The sequence below is a fragment of the Cynocephalus volans genome, chromosome 6, assembly GCF_027409185.1.
Source record: "Cynocephalus volans isolate mCynVol1 chromosome 6, mCynVol1.pri, whole genome shotgun sequence".
Taxonomy (NCBI): Eukaryota; Metazoa; Chordata; class Mammalia; order Dermoptera; family Cynocephalidae; genus Cynocephalus; species Cynocephalus volans.
The window spans coordinates 56559166-56581583 of NC_084465.1; the positions used below are offsets into that span (position 1 = coordinate 56559166).

Below are 22418 nucleotides of genomic sequence, written 5' to 3' on the forward strand. Positions count from 1 at the left end.
TTCTGAGAGCAAAACTAGCATAATAGGAAAAATAAATTCAGGTTGATTTTTCATTTTTCATGGTATTTTCCATTGCACATAAGATCCATGAAGATCATAATATCTCTGCTGTTAGCAGCTGTAGGGTACCAGAGACAATAGCAGGAGAATGTAATCAAGGTGGCCAGGAGCAGTCAAGCAAAATCCAGGTGCACCAAAGAGCACCGAATTAGCGGCTCCACTAATTTTCTTTTCAGAAGAGAGAAAAAGAAACTACTTTGCTTAAAATTAGTCAGAGGTCCTGTTTAGTGTTCACCTTTTGCAAACAAGGATGAGAATATGTGAATTTACTATAAAGGCAGTATGTTTAAAATCTCTCCTCAAGAGTAGATCACCTAAAACTTTGTTTTCCAGAACAAAAAGAAAATAAACTCTATAACTGAAAAAATTAAGATAAAACTAGACAAAAAAAAGGATGGGAGATGTTTTTTAATCCCTTTTATTTCTCAAAAGTTACTTAATAGACTATTTTCTTTTATAGACAATTATCATTTGGGCTGTCATTTCCAACCCTTCCAAACATCTTCATGAACATAAAATTTGAATGCACACATTGGTGGTATTTAACAAACACTTTAATTTAAATATCCACTTATATATTACATATGCTCTGATTTTTAAAAAAGAGTTCCTGGGTTCTTTAGTTCATCTCGATTCTCAAATATGTATTCTGTTAATAAAGCAGCATTTAGATGTACAGGATGCAAAATAGTATGAGGTGTTATCTCTACTGGACTGATCTAGTGTCCCTGCCCCAGCAGCTGTGTAATCATGAAGCCGGACCACACAGCTGATACATGGATGTGAGCACAGAAACCTCCAGTCTCAGTTTCCCCATCTTTAAAATGCAGGTAGCATTTATTAGGTTATTGGAAGAATCATATAAGCTCATATATGTATAAACTCAGCAGAGTGCTTTATACATCATAAACATTCACATAAATAACTGTAATAGTTTTGAAGCTAAAATTCTAGAGTTTAAAGTTTCATATTACAATTTGACATGTTAAATACATCTCACATGTTACTTTGTGCTGCTATTTCAGTTTTTAAAAAGGTACATGCAACAGGAGCTCAGGGGAGAAGACAATTAGAGTGGGTGGGACTTTTCTGGGATCTTCAGGGAATAGGACAGAACAAGCAAAGTAAAGATGATAGAGCATTGCAAATCCGCAATGTTTACAGAAAAGGCAATGTCCTTACTTGTGTGCAACCTTCTTATTTTCTTGGAGTAAAAGAAAAGCCTCTTGGGAAGGCTGAGTATTCTGCCTACTCTGGGGAATTGAGCAAACCTGGAGTTGAAACAGAGTTGAAGCTTGATAGACCCTTTAGGGATTCCTTAAAGCAGATCTTAAGGGCTATATCAACAAGAAATAGCCAATTAGCAAAGAAGCTGTCACAAAATGAATAACAAAGATGCAAAATGCACCACCCCCACACACATAAATATGTGCAAAGCTATGTATCCAACACAGGAAACATTAATTACAGAAGGGACTAACAAAGTTATAAAATGAAATAATGTATTTTAAAATGTTCATCATAAAAATTACATTATTTTAAAAGAAGTGTTCTTTTTCACAACGTACCAGCTCCACTTACTAAAGGTGGTTTCATTTAAGGTTGATGCTATCCCTGACATTCCCTCTTTTCTCCCCATGAAAAAACATAAAAGGGTCTTTAGGTTCTTTTCTCCTTCTAAGGTACACGCAATGTGGAAAGGCAGGACAAAAAGGCCAAAACTCTGCCAAAAAGCTGTACATCTAAGCAAGACAACTGGCCCATTAACAAATATCTCCACCAATATCTTACCATCTGCTGTTTGCACTGTACTTGTCAATATTGAGCGTCACTCACAGTTCATGTGACCATAAAAAACCTCAGAAAGCACAGAGTAGCAAGGTGAAAAAAAAAAAAGCTAATCCAAAGATGGTTTTAGAAGTTGGCAATACATTCACCATACAGTACATAATTAAATGGAAACAAGTTATGTACGCCGCACGCTTTATGTGTCAGAGAAAATTCCTCATAATTTCTAACTGTAGATTGATTATACCTAGTAAATTACACAGTATAGTCTCCACTTCTCTGATTCACCTGACTTTTTGCCCATTCCTCTAATTCTGAAGCCTCAGATTACCCAGATTAAGCTCTTTAAACCCAAAACAGTGAATTTTAATTATCTGTGATATAAAGGAATACCAATGTTGTGTCAAGTCAGGATAGGATATCGCACAAAAATATTATATTCGGCTTTTATTTTTTTTTTTTTATTTTATTTTTTTTTTTTAAATTTTATTTTGTCGATATACATTGTAGCTGATTAATGCTCCCCATCACCAAAACCTCCCTCCCTTCTCCCTCCCCCCTCCCCCCCAACAATGTCCTTTCTGTTTGCTTGTTGTATCAACTTCAAATAATTGTTGTTGTTATATCTTCTTCCCCCCCCCCCCCCCCGGTTTGTGTGTGTGTGTGTGTATGTGTGTGTGTGTGAATTTATATATTAATTTTTAGCTCCCTCCAATAAGTGAGAACATGTGGTATTTCTCTTTCTGTGCCTGACTTGTTTCACTTAATATAATTCTCTCAAGGTCCATCCATGTTGTTGCAAATGGCAGTATTTCATTCGTTTTTATAGCTGAGTAGTATTCCATTGTGTAGATGTACCACATTTTCCGTATCCACTCATCTGATGATGGGCATTTGGGCTGGTTCCAACTCTTGGCTATTGTAAAGAGTGCTGCGATGAACATTGGGGAACAGGTATACCTTCGACTTGATGATTTCCATTCCTCTGGGTATATTCCCAGCAGTGGGATGGCTGGGTCGTATGGTAGATCTATTTGCAATTGTTTAAGGAACCTCCATACCATTTTCCATAGAGGCTGCACCATTTTGCAGTCCCACCAACAATGTATGAGAGTTCCTTTTTCTCCGCAGCCTCGCCAGCATTTATCGTTCATAGTCTTTTGGATTTTAGCCATCCTAACTGGGGTTAGATGGTATCTCAATGTGGTTTTTATTTGCATTTCCCGGATGCTGAGTGATGTTGAGCATCTTTTCATATGTCTGTTGGCCATTTGGATATCTTCCTTAGAGAAATGCCTACTTAGCTCTTTTGCCCATTTTTTAATTGGGTTGCTTGTTTTCTTCTTGTAAAGTTGTTTGAGTTCCTTATATATTCTGGATATTAATCCTTTGTCAGATGTATATTTTGCAAATATTTTCTCCCACTCTGTTGGTTGCCTTTTAACTCTTTTAATTGTTTCTTTTGCTGTGCAGAAGCTTTTTAGTTTGATATAATCCCATATTCGGCTTTTAAATACCTGAAATGTTTCCCAACAGTAGATTTTTATTCTTCCTTTTTTTGTTGTTTTGTTTTGCTTTGTTTTGTTCTGGTGCAGATTCAAACCAAACAGAAAACAGGAATTGTTTGCAGAGGTAAAATTAGTGATCTCACATGATGGGATTTAAAGGCAAGTGGAATGATTAAACTTTCTTCCCAGCTTTAATTAGTCATTTCTTGCTTTATATAAACTTTTCTCTTTCCTTAATGATCCTTCATTTGAAAATACCCCTGTGAGGGGTGACTTGTTAAATTACCAGCAGCTTAAATGAATGAATTTAATAAGATGATTGAGAGGATAGATAAAACTTATGAACACTAGATATATTGGGAAAAAGAAAATCATTTGGTCTTCTCCCATGTCAATGCAACAATTCTAATTAGAAATGTTCCTATTTGGATTTAAATGTTCAGGTACCCCTAAACATCATTAGGAAACAGCAAAGACAAGAAACAATTTATTAGCTCTAGTCTTGACAGATAAATTTCCCCTTTTCCTAGTTAATATTCTAGGAATTACATCAATTTGATTATATTATGAACTACAACTTTCATGAGTTTTGTAAACATAGGGTTATAGTTAATCGGTCGTCTAGCTCAATCCTGAAAGATCCAAATATAGAAAAATAAAAGAAGAAAAGGAGAGAAAGAGGCCATAACACTTGAATTACTTTGAAACAGCACCTACATGTAAAATTTTTACCCACACACAGACGTGTGATCTTAATGAAGTGACAGAAATGAAGGTTAGCCTGCAATAGGGAAATGCTGACTTCTTACACAAAGAACACCACTAAGTATGTTCTTGAATATAATGAATGTATTATCCATACTGAAGGCTGCACAGATGTGTGCAAGTTAATGCAATGGTTGGAATAACTGTAGTGTATCCATGTGAACAAAAATACAGACAAATAAAAAGAGGAGCTAATAAGATTTACATTTATATTAGAAAATAGGGTTAAACAAAAAATCTAAGCCTTTGGCTATTTTATTTTAATGTAATAGCAGACCTAAGAGGTGTACTTTCTGTACATTCTTGAATTATTTTAATATAATGAAAACTAAGAATTTTTTTTAATTTTCTAAAAATTAAAATCCACTTGTAAGATTATCTGTCCCTCCCAGTCACTGAGCTCTCCTGGGCATAGCTACCAAATGCTGTACTGTATTTATACTAAAGCTTTCACTTGCATCTTATTGATATAAAGAAGACAAAAGAAGATTAAGAAAATTAATTGTAAAAAAGGAATGTATTCTTAATGTTCTAAAATGTAAAATTCTCAAATAAACTTGTAAAATAACTAGACATTTTAGTTATTGACATATATATGCATATATACATATATATGTATGTATACACACACACACACACACACACACACACACAGAGTTATATGTACTTTCTTACTTAGATACCCACTATAGGTAGAACAGAAGAAGAAACTAGGTTCAAGGTGATTTGTAACCTTTATTAGTGAGGAAGTATGTAAAGCAATAGCTCTCCTCTCTTTGTATTTGACTAAAAGACACCAATCCCTAGACACTAATAGATTTTACCAAATAAAGAGGCTTTCTCCAAAACACCAGCTCTTTTTATATCTCTTTTACCCATTATAGGAGAAACTAATAATGAAAATTAATAAATAAATAAATAACAACTAGCACTTCCTAAATTTGTCAGGAATTTCGGTAAGTGGTCTACTTTCAAAGCATCCAATGGGTAGATAATATATATAGTCATTTCACTTTGCAGATTTATCCAAAAAAATGTATTCACTGCCTGTTGCATGTAGGACACTATTTTAGATACTAGAAATAGCACATTGCATTAAAAAGACAAAGACAAAAACAAACAAAAACTCCGATGGACTATTTGATCTGGTGGAGTAAACTAAGCTGAAGAAAAGTAAAAGATACTTGCCTGGCATTGCACACCGAGTAAGTGACAAGGTCAGTGTCAAGCAATTTGATTCCAGAACCCATTCCCTTACACATGTGCTTTGCTGCTATGAAAATGAGGCATACTTGCTTCACAAGGGTTGTCTAGGGCATTCTGCTTCTCAGATTTTAGACTTTTCCACTTAATATTATAATAGTATAATTCAATGTAATACAGTCATATTAAATAAAACCTCTAAGCACATGTCTCATCTAAGCATGCAAGGCATCTCAATTACTCTATTTCATTTTAATCTATTAATAAAATGTGTTTTCTAAAAGTGCTTGAGAAGCTAAAGTGAATATTACGTTGTTCATTGATATGAACTACAGTTGGATAAAATTAATAGTCTATTTGAGTACAATTAATAGTCTAAAGGAAGTTAGAATAACATGCATGTCTATCTACATTTATAATACAACACTTCAAATTTTGGTCAATGTTTGGTAGTAAGTACGTATTTTTTCAGCCTATAGAAATATTTCAGCAGAAAGAACATGGTAATTGGAATCAAGCAGACAACTCATTTAACTACGGTGAGTCTTAATTAGTGTACGTAACAAAATAAAATGGGGCCGACCCTGTGGCGCACTCAGGAGAGTGCGGCGCTGGGAGTGCAGCAGTGCCCCTGCCGCGGGTTCGGATCCTATATAAGGATGGCCAGTGGGCTCACTGGCTGAGCGCGGTACGGCTGGTCACAAAAAGACAAAAAAATAAATAAAATAAAATAAAATGGACATAAGACAAATTTCTGGCATTTGCTTGAAAAGCTGAAGGGAGATATATGTAAACATGCTATGCCAGCTACAGAATGCAGTGTTCTTTACCATTTCCTTTTTTTCCAAATTAAATAATTGCTTGGGCTTTCTAATACATTTTATTACTTTTACTAATTATTAGCTAATATTTTCCTATGTATAATTCAAGATAAAAATGCTTTGCCCTTAACACCTTAAACCACTCTCTTGGTTTAAGAGACTGGTTACTAAAATGGTTTAGTAACCATTTTTTCTGCCTTGCGATTACCTTCTCAACTGCCATTTAGGACCTTTACTGTCTAAGCTTTTTCTTTCCAACTTTCAAGGTTTGTGTAATTTTCAATCATTGCAGAGTTCCAAGTAGGATCATATAGGTTCTATAATCTGGGTCTTTAAAGATAAACAGGAATATTTGGATAGTCTTAAATCAGCTAAAGTTTCTTAATACTATCAGCATTTCTCAAGGTTGATTCACCACTTAGTGGCCACGTAATATATGTCAGCCCTGGGGACTTCTTGCACTTGCTACTTCTTTACATCCAAATAGTTATTCTTACTTTTATAATATTGCCCTTCATTTCTATTTACTATCTGCACCCTTGTATATGAAACTTACTATTAATTTGTAGCTTGAATTTCCTGGTAGTGGTTCTGCTACTTCCTGCATTCAAATAATGAAGAAAAATCAACTACGGTAAAACCAAGGTCTAAACTACTATTCAAAAATATTAAAATTCTGGACCACAGATTGGAAATGTAATAGACCTGAGGAAATCAAGTGTCTCAAGAAAGTAAAAGTCTGATACTTCTAACTGGTGTTAGAAAATAAGATTCCTTTTAATTTGTATTCAATAACTGAAAACAAAAAGTTTAACAAAATTTCAAACTGGAGATTAAAATTCACTCATATCTTTTTAACCAATCTATGACTTTATGAACTTAAATGCTTTTTTTTTTTTACTCATGCATTGAGTTCTTCATGTCTTTCACCTATTTTGAAATTTTCCACAAAAGCTGAATGCTCTCTCTGCCCCAAGGTCCCATTCCACACTGTCACCAACCAAAGCCATGTGGTCTTGGAACAAGAATACAGATAGAAAAGGCATTTATTCACCAATTCATTTTCCCCAGAAGTTTTTTTGTTTGTTTGTTTTTTTTCATTAACACTTGGTCTCTCCAAGTGATAGGCTCCCTGCCTGTGATTACATGGATTTCCTGTATCATTACATTGTTAATTGAAATTTAAAAAATTTTTGAATACTCATATTAATCTAACAATATTTTTATTTTTATATATTTGTATTTAATACACTAATATTTTAGACTTCTCACAGCTGTTAATTTTGGGGGCATTCTTTTATCCTCTTTTCTGAATATATCTATACATTTTATATATTTGTATTTTATGAAATATTTTTAGATTGCAAGCGATTATTTTTAACAACAATATTCATTTTGCCTAGAATTGAGCATTTGAAAATGCAGAAGTCTATACTGTTAGAGTACACAAATTCATGGAGAAACACAAAGGCAAATCAGTGATTACAATATAATGCAATAGGCTTTTAATGAAGTATTTGCACAAAGAGCAATAATAGAATAGGTGGCAATTAATTCCTCACGACAGCCAAACTTACTGAACATGTATTGCCATATTAGAGAATGTGCTAAGCACATATGACCTCATTTAATCATCATTACCATGCTTTGTGATAAACATTTTATAAAGAGGAGACAGAGTATTAAAAACGATTTACCAAATACCAGTAGTAGACTCAGGATTCACACTGCTTATTAGATAAGACTTTAAACTGGGTCTTGAAAGATGAAATGGCTTCTATCAGATGGTAAAAAGGGAAAAGGGCAAGCCAAGTGGTGGGAACCAAATGACCAACAACCAATAGTCATGAGTATATGAAGGGCCTGGTGAGAGGAACCTGTGGGATGGGGTTAGACAGGCGGAGAGAGTGGGAAAGACAAAGTCTCACAGGGAGGCTGTATCCAACTACTCTTTTACCTAAATATCTAGAGATGAAGTCACACCTTCAACATTTAAACTGTGCAATGCTGAGATTAAGCCACACTACTAAAACACAAGAAAAGGCTCAACGTCCCAACAGACGGGGAGAGACTTAAAGAGTAAGGAAGAAAGAACACAGCTGGGAAAGAAGAATCACTATTTCTTCATGACTGCAGCCAATTTTGCTACTCCTATAATTTACCTTTCTATGCCACACTTAAGACAAACATCATTCCATCTAGAAAAGCCTGTGTGAACAATAGTTTTCAAGCCAGAGACAAGATGAGTTTGTATTTTTTAAAACTTTAACGTGTCGAGTAAATATATGTATGTGTATATGTGTGTATGTGTATATCCACACTAATATATCCAGGGAACCAAAACACTGCTGTTAGACATGACAAATAAAATAAATACCATTTTATAGATGCTTTCCTCATTTCTGAGCGAGATCTCACTACACTAGAACTGCAGTCTCTTTTCCTTTTTCTCCTCCCTTCTTTTCTTCTTTCCTTCCTTCCTGCCTTATTTTAATCTTCCTTTTGTTCTTTCATTCTAACTTTTAATTAAAAGCTGAGAGTTAATTTCATAATGGAAAAGAGAACCTTCTACATTTAAGTCACCAATTCAAATTTGACCAACACAATGGCTGGTTTGTAATTAGTATGAAATGAAATAAAGTTTTCAGTCCCATAAAAGTCACAATCAGCACTAAAGAGCACTCTTGTTTCCATTCAATTTTATTTTTCTACTGTGATTTAACAAAAACCTTGTGTTTTATTTTATTTATTTACTTTTTATTTTATCACTATACAATGTAGTTGACTTTTGTGTCCCTTTACCAATTCCTCCTTTTCCTCCTTCCCTCTCTCTCTCTCCCCCATCAACATATCTGTTCACTTGTCTTAACAAGTTCAAGGAATTGTGATTATTGTGTCAACTTTTTTTTCTTTCCCCCTGCCCCCATTTATTTCTTTGTATATTTATTTATTTACTTTTATTAGCTCCCACAAATAAGTGAGAACATGCAGTATTTCTCTTTCTGTGCTTGGCTTATTTCATTTAATATAATTGTCTCTAAGTCCATCCATAAAAACACTGTGTCTTAAATAGCTATGTAGAAATTAAACTATTCTCACAAGATAGTAAAATAATTTAGAAAACAAATTTTCTTAACAATGACAAAACACCTGTGGGTTTATATTTCCCTTTATAAACTGGCAGAAAGATTATTAAAACTTTTATTTACAGTTTTAATTTACTTTCTACTTACAAATAGGTAAAAACTAATTAAGAGATTCTATCTCCCCCCTCTCACATTCTTTCTTTCAATTTTATGCCCTCCATCCCAGAAAAAAAGACAAAAAAAATTTTTAATAGGGCACTAGGGGAATATCACTACAATTGACCCCTACCTTCTCTAAATTAAATGCACCTAAATCATAATGCAGAAGCTTCTACATTTAAGTCACCAATTCGGATTCTCCCAATTTTCCGGGTTTGTAGGTATATTAGTCCTTTTCTGCTGCTTATAACAAAATACCTGGAACTGGGTAATTTATAAAGAAAACAAAATTTATTACTTACAGTTTCAGAGGCTGGGAAGCCCAAAGTTCAGGGAACACATTTGGTGAAAGCTTTCTTTGGTGGTGACTTCAGTGATGCAGGGAATCACACAGCAAAAAATAGCAGAGCAGAGAGAGACCAACCTTTCATTTGCTCTTCTTTTAAAGCCTGCAGAACCACACCTATGATCACCATTTAATTAATCCATTCACTACAGCATGGTCCCACAATCTAATCACCTCTTCAAGGCCCCACCTTTCAATTACCATAATAGGATTTCTCACCCTCAGCAGTTACAGTGGGGATTAAGTTTTGGGTGACATTCAACCCAAGGCAATAGCACCACTCATTCATTTTTTAGCCAATCTTTTTTAGTACCTACCATATGCCAGCTATTGTGTTAGGCATTAGAAATAAAAAGATAAATAAGACATCCATCCATTCATTCATTCATTCCCTCGATTCACTCATCTCTCCTAGAGTCTCAGGATACAGCAGTGAATAAAAAGGCAAAAATATCTGTGCTGGTAGAAGATATATTTTAGGGGGGAAGACAAAAAATATGACAAAGTAACCTATATAGTGTTAGGTATTTACAAATGCTAGAGAAAAAGTTGGGAAATGGGATAGGAAGTGTGAGAACAGAGTTGTAATTTTGGACAGGCAGACAGAGTTTAGTTTTTGTTTTCACGGAACTCAGTAGAGAAAGACAAGCTTTTTTGGAAAAACTACAGCAACACAATGTGATAAATGCTATGAGTATTAACAAAATTAATAACAAAAAGCCAAGATTACAGAACAGAGAGAGCTATGATTGATGGAGGACAGGGAAGGAATCAGCTGGATATGCAAAGTCACAGAGGCAGTATTTGAGCAATAATAGCTGTTGTTTAGTATATAGTGGTAGTTACTGCTTCAATCAGCCTACCATGCTCCCAACATTTTCACACATTGTCTTTATTAACCCTCACAATAAATCTATGGGTTTATTAACACTATTCCCATTTTTAAAATGAAGACCATGACCATAATGAAGATAAAAGGAGACTTAAAGAGTAGATTGAGGCTAAAGCATTTGAATATTATCCTGTAAGCAATGAGTCCACTGAAAATTTTTAAATAAAGGACAAACACGGTCAGAACTTCATTTATATTTGTTTGTTTTAGACTTCAATGTGGAGGAAAGACCATTGGGGTTGGGAGGCAGAATGTTGACAGATTATTATTTACAATAACAAAATGCTTGACTGAAGCCAATAGCAGCAAAAACAAAAAGTAGGGTAAGGAAAATGCCTGACAGCCAATTAAATTATTAAATTTGGGTGAAAGGGGGATGGAAGAGCATGAAAAGTGGAGGTATTGAGTTGATTCTAAGTGTTCTAACTTAGAACATCTAGAGGGTGACACTATTAGGGGGAAAAAAGGGAGAGAAAGGTCTGGCTGGTTAGTTCAGTTGGTTAGACAGCAGTGTTATAACACCAAGGTCAAGGATTCAGATAGCCTTACTGGCTAGCTGACAAAAAACAAAATAAAACAAAACAGAACAAAACAAAAAAGGAGAAGTTTGGGATAAGAGAGGATGGAAATGAAAACTGCTCTAATTTTGAATTTAAATACATGTTGGTGATATTGAGATCAAGATGCCCAGTTGGCACCTGAAATGCCCAGAATCTGATTGGAGAAGGATCCTGTAGTTAACATATTTGAGAACTGCCAACAGATGTATCTTTGTATTAGTTAGAATGTTTTTAATAAAAAGAGGCAAAAAACTCAAGTTGCTTACACAATTAATGGAATTATTTTTGTTTGGCTTACTTGTAAAATTTCTAAAAGTAAGGTGGACGTTCAAGTGTATTTAAATTAGAACCACAGTTCTTTGCAATTGTTTTCACATTGTTTTCTTTGTACTATGTCATCATGGTTTCACCTAGGGTAGCAAAATCATGTAGCAATCCACAACTTTACATCTTGTATCTCACAAAATCCAGAAGAGAAATAAACTTTTCCCAACTTATTGAACAATAGTCCTGGACATCATTCCAGACCAACTTGGGTATCATTCCCACCTCTGTCAAGAGAGCAGGGATTGCATTGATTAGCATGGAATCAGGGCCCACCCAAACTATATGGATGTGACTTAGTGGGAGAAGACTAGAATGAATGCTGAGGAATCAATCCCATGTCCTCAAACCCCTTCTAAGGCTAACAGTTTATTGTTCCACTACTTTTCAGGAGAAATTTTTTTAAAATCCTATCTGAAAAAGAAAGTATTTTTCTAAGCTTTATAGACTTTTTAGATTGTTTGAGCTTTTTGCATCACCCAAATTCAACCACATTCCCTTACCAGATGTAGTGACAAAGTAAATATTCAAGCTATATGAGAAACTGTATTTAAAATATAAGTATGGAATTTAAAAAGTGTGAAGTGATAAAACCTAGTGGTGTTAACTCAGAATGCACTTCCCCTCCCTTTAACTGCCCCCTACCCCCAACTCTACATTTGATCAATAGCCAAAAAAAAAAAAAAAAAAGCATCAAGAACACAAAGAGTCAAATTCTTGTTCTAAGTAAGTTCTCAAAACTCCAGCCAAAAGAGAGACATGGAAGTGGCTTACAGAGACCAGTGACCTGAAGAGACGTTTTGGTTGCAATGAGGACACAGAGTGGTGACACGTGTAGCCAAGATGTCAGGGGAAGGAATGTGGATATCTAAGGATCTGCAGTAGGGACAAAGGTCAGAACACATTAGCTTCATTTTTTCAAAGGATTTTGGATGAACCCTTCCTTTCCAAAGCCTAGAACTGCTTAGCCCTTCCCCAGATCTTAATTGTTGCCCCTGACTCAAAAGGGTTAGGGAAGAAGCCTTAAATTGGCTGAGATTAATTGTAAGTAACTAGCATAAGTTTTCTGCGACGACTCTTAAGGAGGACTCAAGATTGAAATGAAGTTCAGTTGTAGGGAAATAAATTTAGTTACATAAGGGCACTTCAAAAAGTTCATGGAAAGATTTGTGTTATCTTTTAATCTCAATTTTCCACGAACTTTGTGAAGTGTCCTCTTATTTCTTTCATACTTGCTTTTGTATGCATTACAGAATTTTACATAAAGCAAAACTCTAATTCCACACTTTTGACATCATTTGACAACTTCTAAAACTAACTGATTATTTCATATCCACAGTCAATACTATTAGTTTTGCAAATTCAGGGAAAAAAAACCATGAGACTGTGCCCTATGCCTCATGCACTATCACTCTGTAGTCAACAGAAAAGATATTTGCTGGGTCAGTGAGTCCAGAGACAGCAGTGATTTGCCAAATACGGCCCATCAGAATACTGAGAATTTAGGATCATGTTTCAGCATTTGCTGCTGTCACTCATGTACTAAATCTAAATTTACTTGGGGCAGTGAGTGAAGATTTAAACCGAAGAATCCAAAGCATTCAAAATACTTTCGTTTCCTGACTTAGCTGATTTTGAGGCTTACTTTCATTTAGCTAGAGTATTTCATAATTGGTAAAATAAAATTCTCTGAGTATTATGATAAATTTTATTGAGGTAAAATGGGTTAGCAAAAAATACTGATATTCTCCTTGCCATTTTTTAAAATATCTAATTGGTCATTTAGAAGTAACTATTCTTGTAGGTTTTGGACATAAAACATGGTCAGTGTTGAAAGACAAGTGTTCTCAGTTTAAAAGTGAAGACGTATGCCTAATTAAGACCATAGTAATAGCATGAAAATAATAGACAATTAATATATATATTTTAAATGTATATATTAAATGTACTAAAAGTTAAGTAGAATGGTCTTTAAAAGACATAAAATTAAGGGTTTAAAATAGATATCTAATTTAAGATATACAAATAAGTTAAATTTATGCAAACAATCATATTTCCAAAGCTGGGGAAAATTACTTTATTTCTAAGTGAAAACACTGCAACATCCCTGGAAAAAAAAAATTATATTGATCTGTAGAAGCTGTAACTAGGAAAATACTAGAAAAATGAAGGGCAAAGTCCAGGAATTCATATTGTGTCAGAATGGCCAATAAAAATGCTGTCTGTGAAATTCAGAAGGGGATTCCAAGGAACAGGACTTAGTATGTACTTATGTACTACACAGTCAAGATTATCATGACTGTACAATTGAAACTACTTTTCAAGTGTGGGGATTGTAGTTTGGTATTTGTTGGAAGACATTCTCCAATCGATAAGCAAAGAGTGGCATATCTTCTCTCTTTCACCTTTGGGTTTATAGTTTGGATGCCTGACTAAATATTTACACACACACACACACACACACACACACATTCTTTTTTTAAAGGATTTCTCTTTTTAGAGAGGCTTTGGCTCAGAAATCATAGCTTTGGTGTTCATTTTATTGCTTTTTCGGGATAAATCTTTATTCTGGACTTTTTATGTGTGTATCTCATTATTTTGTTAATTTTAGACTTTCCGCTCTCTTTTCAACTTTTTCCAGATAATTCCTGAGAAAAAATAGATATTCAATAATTATAATGAATCAACAGTATGCTTCAGTAATATCAAATGATAAGTCCACATATATAAAAACTATTATAACAATCAAATATTCTATTTGCTACCCCTCTACAAATATGATAAAAAGGCCAATAAGGCAGATTTGTTAATGATAAAAATATTCTGTCCAGCCAAAGAATGTGAATCACACAAATAGCTCTAGCATTACATAAATTAACAACTGCCTGACAGGTGACTTCTGAAAGATCCGCTTACCACACTAAGTAGTATTAGCACAAAACAGCACACATAGTAGGTATGTGAGCTCATTTGTTAGACCTATGAAAATATTTTCGAAATTCAAAGAGGCAATGGGAAATGGATTTGACATCCATATTTGAGTACCTTTACTTGGGTTGGAGTTATTGTCATATCACAAATAGCTAAAGTAAGATATGAGTACACCAAATGTCTCATAGTATTTCCATACTTCTATAAAATGTAATTTCTTGTATCTCCCAAATATTAGAAGATTATTAGTTTTAGGCTTATTAACTACATTTTTCTTAATGATCTACACATTGGCCACAAAAATAACCAATAAGAGTAATTCCTGACAAAATTTTTAAATGAAGATTCCTTTTAACAATGATATTGATCTTTGGCCTTTAAAAATTGAAAGTGATCTTTGAAAACATGGTCTTTAATCGTTAAAAAAATATTTAAAGGGAAAAGTTTATATTAACAAAAATGCTATTATAATTCATAAAGATGTCCAAATATAACTTATTAACAATGACAGCATTGACATACAGTTAAAAAACAGTAACAATTATTATGAATGAGACATGTATCCAGTCTATAGATAATGTTTGGTGCTCATAAGGTTTTGAGAATTCCTTGGAAACAACTTGAAAGCCCTCTCCTCCACTAAACCAGAGCCCCAAGACATAAAGATTGAGTTAGAGCATGGCACTAGGAAAGCCCAGAAAAGGGCCGACCCCGTGGCGCACTCAGGAGAGTGCGGCGCTGGGAGCGCAGCAGAGCCGAGGGTTCGGATCCTATATAGGGATGGCCGGTGCGCTCACTGGCTGAGCGTGGTGTGGGCGGCACCAAGCCAAGGGTTGCGATCCCCTTACCAGTCACAAAAAAGAAAGAAAAAAAAAAAAAAAAGCCCAGAAAGAGAGTTTAATGCTTCATGAGGTCAGTTTTACTCTCTGTTCTGACCGTAATATTGACACTCAATGATCAATAGCTTTTGTTCAAGGAATATCAGTCATCAAGAAAGATAATTCAAAACACCTTTTGGATTAGACTAGCTATTATCTAAAAGATAGAGAATACCAAGTGCTGGTGAGGATGTAGAGAAAGGGAAATCCTCCTACACTGTTGATGGGACTGTAAATTGGTGCAGCCATTATGGATAATGGTATGAGTTTCCTCAAACAACTATAGATAGAACTGCCATACAATCCAGCAATCCCATTGCTGGATATATACCCAAAGGAATGTAAATCATCTAGTTGAAGGGATACCTGCACTCCTATGTTTATCGCAGCTCTATTTACAATAGCCAAGAGCTGGAACCAACCTAAATGTCCATCATCAGATGACTGGATAAGGAAAATGTAGTATACATACACAGTGGAATACTACTCCCTCACATAAATGAATGAAATCCTACCACTTGGAGCAATATGGATGAACTTAGAGGAAAGTACTTTAAGTGAAATAAGCCATGCACAGGAAGAGAAATGCCACATGTCCTTACTCATAAGTGGGAGCTAAAAAATTAAATAAATAAACAAATAAATAAATAAAAGAAAGAAAGATACAACAATCACAATAATATGCTGAACTTTCAAAAAGGGAGAACAGAACCGAGGTTACCAGAGGTGGGAAAGGGGGAGGGGGAGGAGGTAAGAGAGGAATTGGTAAAGGGCCACAAAAAATGATTACATTGTATAATGTTGAATATACTAATTATCCTGATTTGTGCATCACATATTGTACACAGTACTGATATTCAACTCCGTATCCCAGAGATATGTACAATCAACTACTTTACAACAATAATAATAATAATAAAATGTTGGTCAAATTTAATGGATCATTAGTATCCTCTTTACCACAAAGAAGAATAAGATTATATAGTTTAGCACATAATTTGTTATTCTTTTGCTTTATATACTTCCTCTTACCATAACCTCTCAAAATGTGAATTGTCTTTATAGCTACAAAGAAACATGCCAAAAGTGGTTATCTTTCATAGTCCTTCATATCAAGCTTTGTAAAGAGAATGTGTTAACTATGAGATGCACTTATTTCCACACTTGAAGTAAAAATTAATGATATCTGGAACACCAGAACATCACAGCATGCTACATATTAACTCATGGTGACAGAACTAGTTTTAAGAAACTTGTGTACAACAAAACATAAAAGTTCAAAGAACACAGACAAAATATAGATTTCAGAGGAACATTTTCAATGACCATTTCTTCTCCATATAGGCAGCTTTATAAGAGTAGAGAGGAAGTTGAAAACTCACCCAGAGCAATGCTTTTGACACGCTCTGTGCTCTACATCTCCCATATTTCTCATGTAACTAAATGCTAGCCACTCTTTATTTCTGTTATTTCTTCTTACCCATCCTTCCCTTCCATTCCTTTATCTCCTCAAGTTGGGACCACCTTAACTTCTACAAAAGCCCTTGTGATCCCTGTGTAGTCTTCACCCTGAGAATCCATCACTGTCACAATCAGATATACAAAGAACCCAACAAGGACCCAAGTATTCAACAGGCTTGTTCCACAATAAGGTACGTAAAAGGCAGATGCTGTGTCTTATCTTTATTCCCAGAGTGTGTAGCACAGCATATTACACAAAGAGAGTTCAAGATTATAAATGCTCATTAATGCAGCTCTATTCTCAGGGACTAGACACTGTGTAAAACACAGTATGTGCCCAAGAAATAGTTTTTAAATGAATATACATTTTTATTGAACTGATATATCCTATATAGAAAAGCCTGCTAAAATACCTAAAATATATTCCCCCTTCAAAAATCTTCAGTAGCTCCCCACTGCCATCAGGATAAAATCCATTCTCTGGACTGCATTAGAGGCACTCTACAACCCAGCCTCTTCCTCATACTTTCTTTCTGTCTCTTCCCGTTGTTCCTTTACACAAGGCAGCACAGCAGAGTGAAAAGAGCACTGCTTTTTAGATCAGAATGGCTGTTGGACTGTAATTGAATCCTGACTTGATGACTTAGCAATGCATGATATTGGAAACTCTTAGAACCTCACTTTTTACTAAAAATAGGTAATTAATACCTGAGGGAATTTATGAACATAAGAATAATACTAACACTAACACACTTAGCACATAAGGCACACAGCAGATGAAAGGTATCGACTCTGTTACTGTTGCAATAACTTTTTTTTCATTCAAGTTGTATACTCTTTAGTTTAATGTTTTCTTCCTTCTAACCTCAAACTGGAAAATCCAGCCTATTGTACTTGCACTTAAATCCTATCCATTCCATAAGGTCAGATCAAAAGCTACCCTGTTTTACATAAACATCACATTCAAGTACCAAGCAATCGTAAACACAAGGGTTAGCAGCTTATTAAATAAAGGTGGTCCCAAGACAGTGTGATTCATTGAGAAAAATGTATGTACAGGGAGAAGATCAGATAGGAGCTTTTATGCTACAAACAAAGCTTCAAAGAGACTACAGCTTTAAGAGAAAAGCTGCATTGGAGAGGATAATAAACCAATAATCTGGCTAACTTCACAAATGTCATATCTTCTATGAAGACTTTGTGACTGCATGAGCCCAGAGTTGTTACTTTTTCTGCATTCACTATAGCATTACTGCACATTGCTGTGAAGCCTTAGAACATTAATGATTTCTTTAGTTATATGTATTAGTTACCCAGACAGTAATTCCTTGAGAACAAATAAAAGGTCAGATTCCTTAGTCTCTCCATGCCTTCAACATGGTAGGTATACAACAAATATTTAGTTGACTATTATTTCTAGATTATCAGGTAATAAAAGTCTTATGACTTTTTTTTTTTTTAATTAATGATAGTACCTTTTAAAATGTTATTTTCTGGAAGTCATGCAAGCCAAATATAACTAGATGTAGATGATTCTGAATGCACCTGATAGAGCTTTCCAGTTTTGTAAATATGCTATTTCTTCTAGTAGCCTCTTAACACAGGCAACAAATACGAAGAAGGAAAAGTGTGGTACCCATGATGACACAGGTACTGACAAAAGCAAAACCAGTTAACACTGAGTTCTCTAATTCAGTGGTTCTCAACCATGGCTACATAATAAAATTATTCATCTGGGGAGATTCTTTAGAAAATACCAATGCCAGGCCAATTATCATAATCTCTAGGGTAGGGCCTACACACTAGTAATTTTTGAAAATTCTCCAGGTGATTCAAATGTGTATCTGTGGTATTCAACCACTATACCTCTCCTAATTCCAATGAACAATGTAAATTAACAACAATTCCTGAGAAAGTCATTGCCTGAGGTCTCTTCTGCTCACTATTGTTTCCTGGGTTTCAAATATTTAAGTATTTGAAACTGTGACTCCTAACAATACCTTTTAAATTACCATACTTAAATTTTCTCCTGAATAAATAGCATGTTCAAATCTCAAAATAATATTTCCCTTAATTTCTTCAGAAACATAAACACACATGCATGATTTTAATAGAAAAAAAATATGCTCTTTTATCACACAAAAAAAGTATGTTTGTGCAGTTTGGGACTTTCATGATAACAGCATAGGTTGTGTAAGGGAGGCCTGAAATACGCCTTTTCATCCTTTCCTTATGAATCAATCCATCATAGCAGTTTATCTAATGCATTCTTTATTAAATATTGTTTATCATTCCTGCACTACTACCTATCCAATACCCCTTCATTCTGAAAAACTAATACATGTTAACGGGTAGTAGAAAAATTACCTCTTTTAAGAGCTCAGTGGTCTGAAGGGACAAGCTACATCAGGGGTGGCTGTCGCAACACTTAGGAAGTCCCGCACACCTGTCAAGAGAGGCAGAGACTGCAAGAAAGGCGATGAATCTGAGCAGGCGCGGAAGGGCAGACAATGCTCCCAACTGCTGTTAGCAGAGCTCTAAAAATAAAGCTACAAAAGCACTGGGAAGGGCAGAATGAATTCTTAACACTTGTACTCTTCTATTTTAGTCCATTACGAAGCAGGTGACCTCAGTACCAAGCGATGAGTCTTTTAACTTTCTATATCCCTCACTTTCAGAAATGATCCTCATGACTGAATTCATTCCAGATGTCTCAAATTCACAGTTGTACAAAGAATCTTTTTTAATCTTTCAAGACTGCTCTCTCTCTCATAGGATTACATTCTAAAATAAGCTTCTTTGATATTCATTTGCCTATTTTCCTTTGAAGATTTATTTTACATGTATTATTCTGGAAAACAAAGTTTATTCCATTAATTTCTTATGTATTCTTTGGAAGAATCATACCTAAGAAGCAAAAGTTTAAAAAGCCATTCCTTTATCTAGAGAGACAGCAGTCTAAATATCCTGCACTTAACGATCACTGGCCTAGAGGGAGAGACTATAGACTTGCTAACAATACGTTTTAACGCTCCTCCAAGTAAGGTCATCCTTATTTTAAATGCCCTGGTGCTTGAGCAGTTCCACAGGAGAAGGCAATGTAATGGAGTAGTTGAGAGGAAGTTTGCAATCAGTCAGATCTAACTTATATTCCTGCCCCACTATTACTATCTATATAGTCCAGAACACGTTATTCAGCCGCTCAACCCTTCAGTTCCTTCATTTATAAAAATACGGAAAATACTGTAATGTCTTTCCCCATTTTATAGGGCTGAAGTTAGAATTAAACGAGAAAATGTATGCGAAACACCCATACTGCATGGCCTCTAGTACTCAATAGATGCCACTAATTATTGTTATTGCTAACAACAAATTATTATCCAAATAAACATCCAATGATTCTAAAGATCAAAAAACAATATTATTTAAAATATGTTGCTGACATTTTAAAATAAGCCCATAATATTTACATCCATGAATCTAAAATCTCAAAGCCTTTCTTCTACACAGGTAGGTGGATACCTTGCCTCTTCCAATTTTTCTGGCATATGGAGCAGAGAGGCTCGTAGAAGTCAAAAATATCTTTAGAAATTTTTTCTGAGTAGCAGACTTCGCTGGATGATCTTTTGAGGTTTTGTACATTTCTCACAACAGGCATGCACAGAGACGTACAAATTTGCAGGAAAGTAAAAAATCATTTAATAGAAATTGAGAGTGCCTCAAGATGTTAAACTCCTTACCTCAAGACAAAGTCAAAACTAAATTACACACACACACACACACACACACACACACACACACACACACACACACACACACACACACACACACACACACACACACTACATTATCTAGAACTGCAGATCACACAAAAATTTGGTTTCATTACCATTCTACCTAAATCTCAAACAAGGCAATTGAGCTGGCAATTGAGCTGCTGCTCACTTAGATGTCACTGAATATGAGAGATCATTTTAAAAAGTAAACTTTGATAAAAAAAAAAAGACCTGTATATATACTTCAAAACATCATATCATACACAATAAATAAACACAATATTAACCATTAATTAAAAAACAAAACAAAACAGGCCTCAGAATTGGCTCTGATCAGTCTTCACTTATGACATGTTTATATTTGTGTTTGAAGCTATCAGTGCCTGCAATTTTTTATTTATTTTCTATTTTATTTATTTTTTGGTAGCTGGCCAGTATTGGGATCTGAACCCATGACGTTGGTGTTATAAGGCTGCACTCTAACACTGCACTCTATCTGTAATTATTTAAACCACTGATCTGGTTCTCAAAGAACATAGAAATTATTTGTAAATCTTCTGGCAAGTACTCATTTTATTTTTGGAATATATATGAAATTGCTTCTCACCTTACTTTTTAGACCAGAAATCATCAATCCTTGGTATAAATGTGAGAAAGTATGCAGAAACCTATATTTTGAAAATATTTGGAATTCAAAAATTCAATTTAGAGTGAAAATTATACATTTCCCTTGGGATGAACAGAACATTTTGGTTAATTCACAATTAAGAGAACCTTTTCCCAAGGTGTTTCAGAGATATACAATGATAACAGAAGAAAGCTCTCAAATGTTTCCAAACCATTTAAATAAGCATTAACAGTTTGCTAAAAGTGTAGTATTTCGTTCGCTAAATTCTCTTAACTGTAATCATTTAACCTTAAAAATTAAAGAAATATTATTATTTGAATGAACCCCCATATCTATACATTATTTGTATCTGTTTTACAAATTAAACAGATTTTTACAGACTACATTAGCATTTTTTGGATAACTTTTCCAAGCAGTTCTGAATCGGACATTTCTTATTCAACTACTTTTTATCTTCTATAGTTTTACTGAGAAACCATTGTTATATCTGTGCAAAAGGAACTTTGTATTAACTAATTAATTTTCCCTCTCTAATATCTAACACTTACCCAAAGGAAAATGGGTTATCAGCAAGTTTATTTCTACTCACGCCCTAATTTCTCTGCCAAAGAAGTGACACGTCTGCATTTTCAGGCCTGGACTGCAAACTGCTTCTTCAGAGGTCTTCCCACTTTAGCCTGACTACATGTGCCTCCTCCTGAGGACCAACATCTCCCTAAGGAGCACTAGAACAATGGCTGACATTGGATTTGGCTCTCAAGCCCCATTATTCCTTAGGAAAATAAATGGAGCATGCTCTATTAATCATACTTAACAGAAAAACATTTTTTGAAATATTACTATTCTTTCCCAAATGGTTCCATTTAAAAAACAATTCTTAATCACAGTCAAAATATTTGCAAAAACAAAATAATTTAGGAAAAAAATAAAGCTTTAAGGTGGTAGATGTAAATACTTAAAAAGTGTTAATTATTCTTATAACTATCCTATAAATTATCTAAGGTACAATCTTGTTCTACTGGCTTCGTTTCTTCAGGGACTAACATACTACCTGAACTATGGTTGGAAGTGCTTATTAAACTATTTTAGTGCATGTGTGTGTATACACACACACACACACACACACACACACACACACATATATATACTAATATATACTAATATATGTATATATATTGCAAATATACATTGAATTATTTTATTAATGAGGATGTAATTTCATGAATAACATT

General features: G+C 34.5%; 1 protein-coding gene across 4 annotated transcripts in view; it reads right to left on the reverse strand.

Annotated features, from left to right (window-relative positions):
• CACNA2D1 (calcium voltage-gated channel auxiliary subunit alpha2delta 1) overlaps positions 1-22418 on the reverse strand; it is a 486082-nt gene that overhangs the window by 436636 nt on the left and 27028 nt on the right. Inside the window, exons 1-2 of one of the 4 annotated variants that reach the window (XM_063100871.1) lie at positions 19150-19231; positions 9693-9839 (exon numbers count right to left, since the gene is read on the reverse strand). The exons of 1 other annotated variant lie outside the window; for it this stretch is intronic. The gene's annotated coding sequence lies outside the window, so the exon portion shown is untranslated. Of the gene's footprint in view, positions 1-9692; positions 9840-19149; positions 19232-22418 lie in introns of those variants that run through there. 2 more of the 4 variants (XM_063100872.1, XM_063100873.1) reach the window with 2 other exon arrangements.